This window comes from Peromyscus californicus, unplaced genomic scaffold, assembly GCF_007827085.1.
Source record: "Peromyscus californicus insignis strain IS unplaced genomic scaffold, ASM782708v3 Scaffold_6__1_contigs__length_162567912, whole genome shotgun sequence".
Taxonomy (NCBI): Eukaryota; Metazoa; Chordata; class Mammalia; order Rodentia; family Cricetidae; genus Peromyscus; species Peromyscus californicus.
The window spans coordinates 21,582,586-21,590,900 of NW_026294584.1; positions in this window are offsets into that span (position 1 = coordinate 21,582,586).

The following is an 8,315-nucleotide window of genomic DNA, read 5'->3' on the forward strand; positions in this document are numbered from 1 at the left end:
AGGGTTAGAGATACATCTCAGTGCCTCACTCCTCAGTGAGTTTTTAAATTTTTAAAAGGGATTGGGAAAAAAATGTTTTAACAAATCCTATGTGCTTTGTAGCTATAAATATGGATAAGGTGGTATGTTGTTTTACAAAAACGTATATTAGAAAGTAGAAAATGGAACATCTTTTGTAGGAAATAACTTCATTTTATTCAAACACTTTGTTCTATATTCATCTCCATTGCTATGATAAAATAGCCTGGCAAAAAGCAGCTCAGGGGAGAAAAGCTTCATTTGGCTTGCAAGTCTAGGTTGTCGTCTATCATTGCTGGAATATCAAGGAAGAAATCTGAAGCAGCTTTCACATCCACAGTCAAGAGCAGAGAGTGAATGTGTGCATGCTATTTGTGTTCAGCACTGTCTCTGCACTTAGAGACCAGGACCTCCTGCCTAGGGAATGGTGAGCCCCTAACGGGCAGGCTTTTCCATTTCAATTAATGAATATTGTGTTGAGTTGACAATCAAAATTCATTATCACACACCGAGTTCCTTGATCAAATGTTCATTCTTTCTGGATCTTTAAGATTAACTCACTTTCCCCTGAATAGGAACCTGAATGCCTTAAGAAAATGAACTCTTTCCTAGTCAAGTGGACTTGAAGCTAACTCTAAACCCTTCTGGGGTTTTATTCCTATTATCATAAGAAGGCAACATGAGATTTACCCTATTAAATTTTTTTTATATTTGGGTGAGTTACATCTTAAATTAAAAAATATTATTAATCTTTTGGGAATTCCTTACCATGTGTTTTAATTATTTGATCAGTTCCAACTCCTCCTTCCCCTAACTCCTTGAAGAACCACTTCACCTCTCATCTCCCCAACTTTGTGTCCTCTTTATATATATATATATATATATATATATATATATATATATATATATATATATATATATATATATATATATAGTTTTTTGAGACAGTGTTTCTCCTGTAGCCCTGGCTGTCCTGGAACTTGCCTTGTAGACCAGGCTAGCCTTAAACTCACAAAGATATGCCTTCCTCTGTCTCCCGAGTACTGGGACTAAAGGCCTGCACCACCACTGCCTGGCTCTCTTCTTCCTTTTAATAACCCATCAATTCCAGTTGGTGCTGTCATATTCTCCCAAATGTAGGGCCATCCACTAGAGCATTGTCAATTATGAGGAGGCCAATCCTTCAAAAAAAACCAGCTCTCCCTGCCCCAGGAGCCATCAACTGTCCAAAGTTGCTCAGTGTGAACTACTTTCCCTCCAGCTAGAATGTTGACTAATTTGTTCTTGTGAGGGTCTTGTGCAGGCAACCACAGCTGCTATGAGTTCAATGAGTAAAGCATCCTGTCACATTTGGAAGACACTGTTTGGCTCCAGTGTTCTCCGACTTCTGGCTCTTAGAATCTTTCCATCTCTTCTGTGATAGTGTCTGAACCTTGGGGAGGAGGTATGACATAGATGACCCATTTGTGGATGAGCATTCCACTGACACTTACTCTATGCACTTTGACCAGGTTCTATGACCAGTGACTTTATGCATTAACCACTATCTACTGCATAAAGAAAGTTCTGTGATCAAATTTCAGGGCTGCATTAACCTGAGTAGAGAGATACAAATTTAAAGGGGAGTTTATACTATGTCCATTTTGCTGTGGATATCGCTCTGTATAAACAAAATGCTGATTGGCCAGTAGCCAGGCAGGAAGTATAGGCGGGGCAAGCAGAGAAGAGAATTTTGGGAACAGGAAGGCTGAGTCAGGAGACGCTGCCAGCTGCCGCCATGAATACCAACATGTAAGATACTGGTAAGCCATGAGCCATATGGCAACATATAGATTTATAGAAATGGGTTAATTATGATATAAGAACAGCTAGCTAAAAGCCTGAGCCATTAGGCCAAACAGTTTAAATAATATAAGAGTCTGTGTGTTTATTTTATAAGTGGGCTGCAGGACTGCCAGGGCTTGACGGGACCTGGAAAGAAACTCTCCAGCTACACCATTTAACATGATGATGATGATGATGATGATGGTGGTGGTGGTGGTGGTGATAAGTTCACTCTTGGGACCTGTGAGCTCCCCAGCTTGGGGTTCTTGGCTAGATTGGCAATGCCAGGCTGTGTTTTCTCCTGTTGACCAAATCTTAAATCCAATCAGAAAGCAGTTGGTTATTCCATAACATTTGTGCCACTCTTGTACCCACAGGCATATCTTATAATACTATTGAAGTTCACAGCATTTGCAGCTGGGTAAGACTGGTGATGATTTTCTCCACCCAGCAGCTTGCACAAAACCCTCCAGTACTATGAAAGCTAGCCAGCAGGGAGGGTGCTTCTGGGTTAGTACTGACTTGATTTCTCCACATCTTGTGACCAATGGCATCTTAATTTTATACTTGATTTCTCCACATCTTGTGACCAATGGTATCTTAATTTTATAGCTGAACTTTTATTCTTAATTGATGAACCACTAATAGCATTTGAAGGCACACACACCTCTCTTAAAAGAGGAAGGTGCTTGTTTGTTTTTAGATGGGGTCTTACTATGTAACCCTACCTGGCCTCGAACTCACCATGTAGACTAGACTGCACTGCTTGCTTCAGAGCTCCACCTGCCTTGCTTCCCAAGTGCTGGGATTAAAGGTATGTGTCACCACGTCTAGCACTCTTAAAACTTGAAGAGCACAGGACTGTACTGCTAAATGTAGATGCTCAGTTATACAGCAAATTTCTAGAAATTACTCATTGTATAAAATTCTCAAAGAGCCGGGCGGTGGTGGCGCACGCCTTTAATCCCAGCACTTGGGAGGCAGAGCCAGGAGGATCTCTGTGAGTTCGAGGCCAGCCTGGTCTCCAAAGCGAGTTCCAGGAAAGGCGCAAAACTACACAGAGAAACCCTGTCTCGAAAAACCAAAAAAAAAAAAAAAAAATTCTCAAAGAATTAATGCTTTTTAAAAATGCTTTTTAAAAATTAAGTTGCAAATCTCTAAAATGCAAATTATTTTTGTTTGTTTGCTTTTTGTTTTTTGAGATGGCATTTTTCTGTGTAACCCTAGCTGTCCTGGAACTCACTCTGTAGACCAGGCTGGCCTTGAACTCATAGAGTTGCCTGCCTTCCAAGTGCTGGGATTAAAGGTGTGCACCACCAAATGTAAATAATTGAAGAGGTCAGATCTTATGTTGTTTTCTTACTACAACAACAACAACAACAACAAAAATTACCCCAGTACAGTTTAGAGTCAGCCTCAAGTATCCAAAGTTTACTTGGGACCCCCCATTTCCTTTGCCTCTGGCAGCCATCACTGTATTCCATGTTTCTATAATCACCTGTTTTATATACCTCACTTTACAGTTAAGGTCTTACGGGTCTCTAGTGGCCCATACACTGAAGGTTTGCTCAGCAGCCTGTGGCACTGTGAGGTGATGGAGACTTGGAGTCTAGTGCAGGAAGTCAGGTCTTGGGGGCGTGTCCTTGAAGGGGATGTAGGTAATGTAGGATGTAGCTTTGCTCTCCATGTTCCTCCCCACACTGTTCCACCCCACCACAGGCCCCCAAATCGCAGAACCCAAGCAGCCATGGACTGCAATCTTTAGAATCAGGAGCCCAAATATTTTTTTCTTTTTTAAAGTTAATTTTCTCCTTTTAAGTACATTTCTCAGTGATACAAAAATCTGAATAACACATTTCATCTAATACTTGGATTAGGCAGGATTTGGACTTCTATGGCAGGCTTATTTCACTTAGAATAACGTCCTCCCCACAGCTCTTTTGAGAAGCATGCATTACGCATGGCAGGATTTCCTTTTTTGTAAGATCAAATCCTCCTATATACCAATTTTCTTAATTCCCCAGTTGATAAATAATGTTTGTTTCTATATCTTGACTATTATGAATTATGCTGCAGTGAACATGTGAACATCAAGTACAGCTATCTCGTTAAGATCCTCACTTCAATTCTTTTGGATATATACTCAGAAGTAGGACAATAGGATCATGGATAGTTCTATCTTTAATTTTTCTGAAGACCATCCACCATGTTTTCCACAGAGGCTGCTTCATTTCTCACTCCCACCAGTAGTGTACAAGTCTCCAGCTTCTTCATATCTTCATCAACATTTACTATCTATGTTTTTGGAGAATAACCATTCTTAAAAGGTATGAGCCAGGCTGGGCGGTGTAGGCGCATGCCTTTAATCCCAGCACTTGGGAGGCAGAGGCAGTCGGATCTCTGTGAGTTCAAGGCTAGCCTGGTCTACAAAGCGAGTTCCAGGAAAGGCACAAAGCTACACAGAGAAACCCTGTCTCAAACCCCCCCCCCAAAAAAAAAGGCATGAGCCGGGAAGCTGTGGAACACGCCTTTAATCCCAGCACTTGGGAGGCAGAGCCAAGCAGATCTCTATGAGTTCAAGGCTAGCCTGATCTACAGAGTGAGATCCAGGACAGGCACCAAAACTACACAGAGAAACCCTGTCTTGAAAAACAAACAAAAAACAAAAAAAGGCATGAGGTATCAGTTCACTGTGTCTTTGATTTGTATTTTCCTGATGATTAGTTGTGTTGAAGAACTTCCCGTGATGCCTATTTTTATGTCTTCTTTGAAGAAGTCATCTGCTGTGATGGCTATTCTTGGTTGTCAACCTGACTCGATCTGGAATGAACTACAAGCCAGAAATGAGATAGGGAGACACATGCCTTTAATCCAGATCTTGAGGAAGGATGACACACCTTTAATCTGGGCCACACCTTCTGCTGGAAGCCTATATAGAAGAAGGAAGCTCTTGCTCTTTGCCTGCTTACCCTCACCTTGCTAGCACATCCATTTCTTCACTGGTATTAGAACCTACTCCTTTTGGATTCCAGCACATACTGAAGAACAGTTGAGACACCCAGACCTGTGGGACTGTGTAGCAGGCTTTCTTGGACCGCCAGCCCCCAAATCATGACACAGAGACTTATTATTGATTATGAATGCTCAGTCTTTAGCTTATGCTTGTCCCACTAGCTCTTATAACTGTTTCTCTTCATCTACATCTTGCCTCGGGGCTTTTTACCTTTTTTCGTTCTGTATGTCCTACTTTCCTGCTTCGCCTGTGTCTGGCTGGCTAGCAGCTGCCTGGCCCCAGGCATCTCTCTCTGTTTCTCCCTAGTTCTCTTCTCTCTCTCTCTTTTCTCAAGCCTAGACTCCTCCTTCAACTTTTTCCCTCTGCTTGCTAGCACCACCCCTCCCTCTGCTGCCTTGCTATTTATTGAGCTTTTTGTTAGGCCACTCAGGTGCCTTAGGCAGGCAAGGTGAAACAAATATAACACATCTTTACATAGTTAAACAAACGCAACACACCTTTACATGGTTGAAGTAATATCCCACAACAGGACTGGACAACTACTAGGTTCTTAGACTTTCTGTTCACAGCTACTACTTGTTGGATTAGCTGAACTGAAGCCTGTAAGTCATTCCAATATACCCCATAAGTTCTGTGACTCTAGAGAATCTTGACTAATACATTTGTCTATATTTTAATTGGGTATTCTGGATTTTACTATTTAATTTTAGAAGTTCTTTCTGTTGAATATTAACCTCTTACCAGATATTTGGTGAGAAAATATTTTCTCCAATTTCCTAGGCTGTCTTTTCATTGTGTTGGTTAGTTTCTTTACTTTGCAGAAATTTAGGAACGTTTGAGTTTTAAGTCCTGTTTGTCTGTTTTTGCTGTTGTTGTTTATACTTATAAGCCAGAGTCATAACTCAGAAACCATCCAGTAAACCAGTGGTATGCAGCTCTTCTGTGTTGCTAAGAAGAAACATGTGGCAGGTCTTCTATTTATGTTAAATTCATTTGAATTTGTGTGTGTGTGTGTGTGTGTGTGTGTGTGTGTGTGTGTGTGTGTGTGTATGCATGTGTGTGTGTTTTATTTAATAATTTTGTGGGGACAGTGAAAAATGAAATTTAAGAATATTTTCTTTTAAAAACGTAAACTTGCATGTACATCAGTTTTGAGAATTAATTATTTAATATTGTGTATACATTATGCTCTGAACTGTACACTGTAAATGTCATATGAAGAAATGGTCCCTTCCCTTGTAGAGTTCATATCCTAGTGGGTTCCATTCAATTCCATCAGTTTCTCTAGACCAGCAGTTCTCAACCTTCCTGTGACCCTTTAATACAGTTCTTCATGATGTGGTGACCCCCATCTATGAAATTATTTTCATTGCTACTTCATGAAATTTTGCCACTTTTGTGAATCATAATGCAAATCTGTGTTTTCTGAAAATCTTAAGTGACCCCTGTGAAAGGGCTGTTTGGCCCCCCTTCCAGGGGGTCCCAACCCACAGGTCGAGAACCACTGCTCTAGAATAACATTTCTAACTTTTTCTGGAGGAGATATTTTGGACTGACTATGCTTTTAAACTTCAATGTACATTTAAATCTCTAATGCTCTTTTTAAAATTCAGATTCTGAGTCAGTCTGTATATGGGGCCTGAGAGTCTACATTTTTAACACTCTCTGAAGTAATGTGGCTGCTCATCTGAACATACACATTATAAAATAAAAATGTGGATTAAATCACAGTAAAGGAAATATTCGAGTCTTAAAATTGATCCAGCTAACAATACCATGGGACTCTCCTAAAATATATGATTCTTTTAGCACTTGGACTAGAGATGATTGCATCTCACTCTTGGAACTTCTCTTCTGTGTTACTCTTCAGACAGTAGGAGGACTAGCTCTTCATGCGTGTGTGTGTGTGTGTGTGTGTGTGTGTGTGTGTGTGTGTGTGTGTGTGTGTGTCTATACACAATTCAATTTAGAGATTCAATAATGTTATGAGTCTTTTATATCCAAATCATATTAATTCTGGGCCTTGAAAAGAATTTCAATTCCAATGGAAAAAGCTTTTTTTCCTGGTGTGGGGGGGTGTCTTTTGTCACAGCAAAATGAGATATCTGGATAAATAAAATAGAAAAAAATTGTAAATTAAAAATATATGACCTTGTTATAATTAGCAATGAATAAGGAAAATGTTATATAAATCCAAAAGTTAATAATGAGAAGTACTTAATTTACCACGAACTAAAAGAACTTCCATCTTGCACCAAAGATCCATCTTGCACCAAAATACATGTTCAAAGATCGATATTTGCATGCCCAAGACTTGTTTGAAAAGGCGATTATGGTCTCACAAGCAAATCATAAGAATTTTAAAAATTTTGTAAATGCTGTATTTATATGACAGACAAGAACCACTCTGAAGGAATCATTATGGTTTGGGAAATGATATGCAATTTCAAAATCATCTAAATCATTTCAATTGCCTGTATTTACATTTATATAATGGGTATTTATAATGGTGATTATTTTAGAACTTACCTTGTTTTCCAGGATCGCACATTGGTTTCTATGGGAACCAGATTGGCTCTAAAGAGAAGCGTTTTAAGAACTCTTTTCACATCCAGTGACTGTTAACTGAACTGTAAATTCTGTTTGTTAACGGTTTTTAACACTCAAATTTTAACATCTCAGGAAAAAAGTTGAGCATTTAGCTTTATAAATCATTTTAAATAATAAAAAATTTAATGAAACATCTGGCATATTGGAAGGTTTTTTTACAAAAACACAATAATTAGCTTTAGGAGCTAATGATCTGTCCCCTGCATTGCTTTCATCAGTGGCTGAGTCACACTAGCCATGTGTTACTTTCTCTTGGAAAAAAAATCATACAAAGCAAAACTTCATGTGATGCATTGTTTCTGCACACTTTATCTGCTATCGATATGTGGATATCTATTTCCTTACTTTTGTAGAAATTCTTTAGGTAAACAATGTAAAATGTTCTGCACTGAAAGTTTCCCTCTGCCTACAACCTCACCCATCCTCCAATTATTTACCTAGGTCCCAGTCGTACCTTGACTGTGAGTTGGGACTCTATCCCTGTTCCCACACCACCTGGAACTTATTTTTACTGTTTTTAAAAACAAGCTCCTAAGTCTTCAAAATTCAACTTTTCTTTTTCTTGGACTAGATTTGTAGATCATAAAAAAATCCAATGTGTGGCTTATGTATTACATTTTTTCAGTTTACTATATTTAATTTTCCCCCACATTTCATGTTTTCCCATAAACTTTATTTGATTGCCTGGAAAAATGATATTTCACTATATGTTTATTCAGTTCACTCTACAAATAATTAAAGTCCACTAAAAAGAAGAAAAACCTATTTCAAACGAGTGCTAAAACTTGAAGTTTTACTCAAACTGTAAAAAGATACCGACTGCAAGCTCATGGCATCTCGTAACCATAGC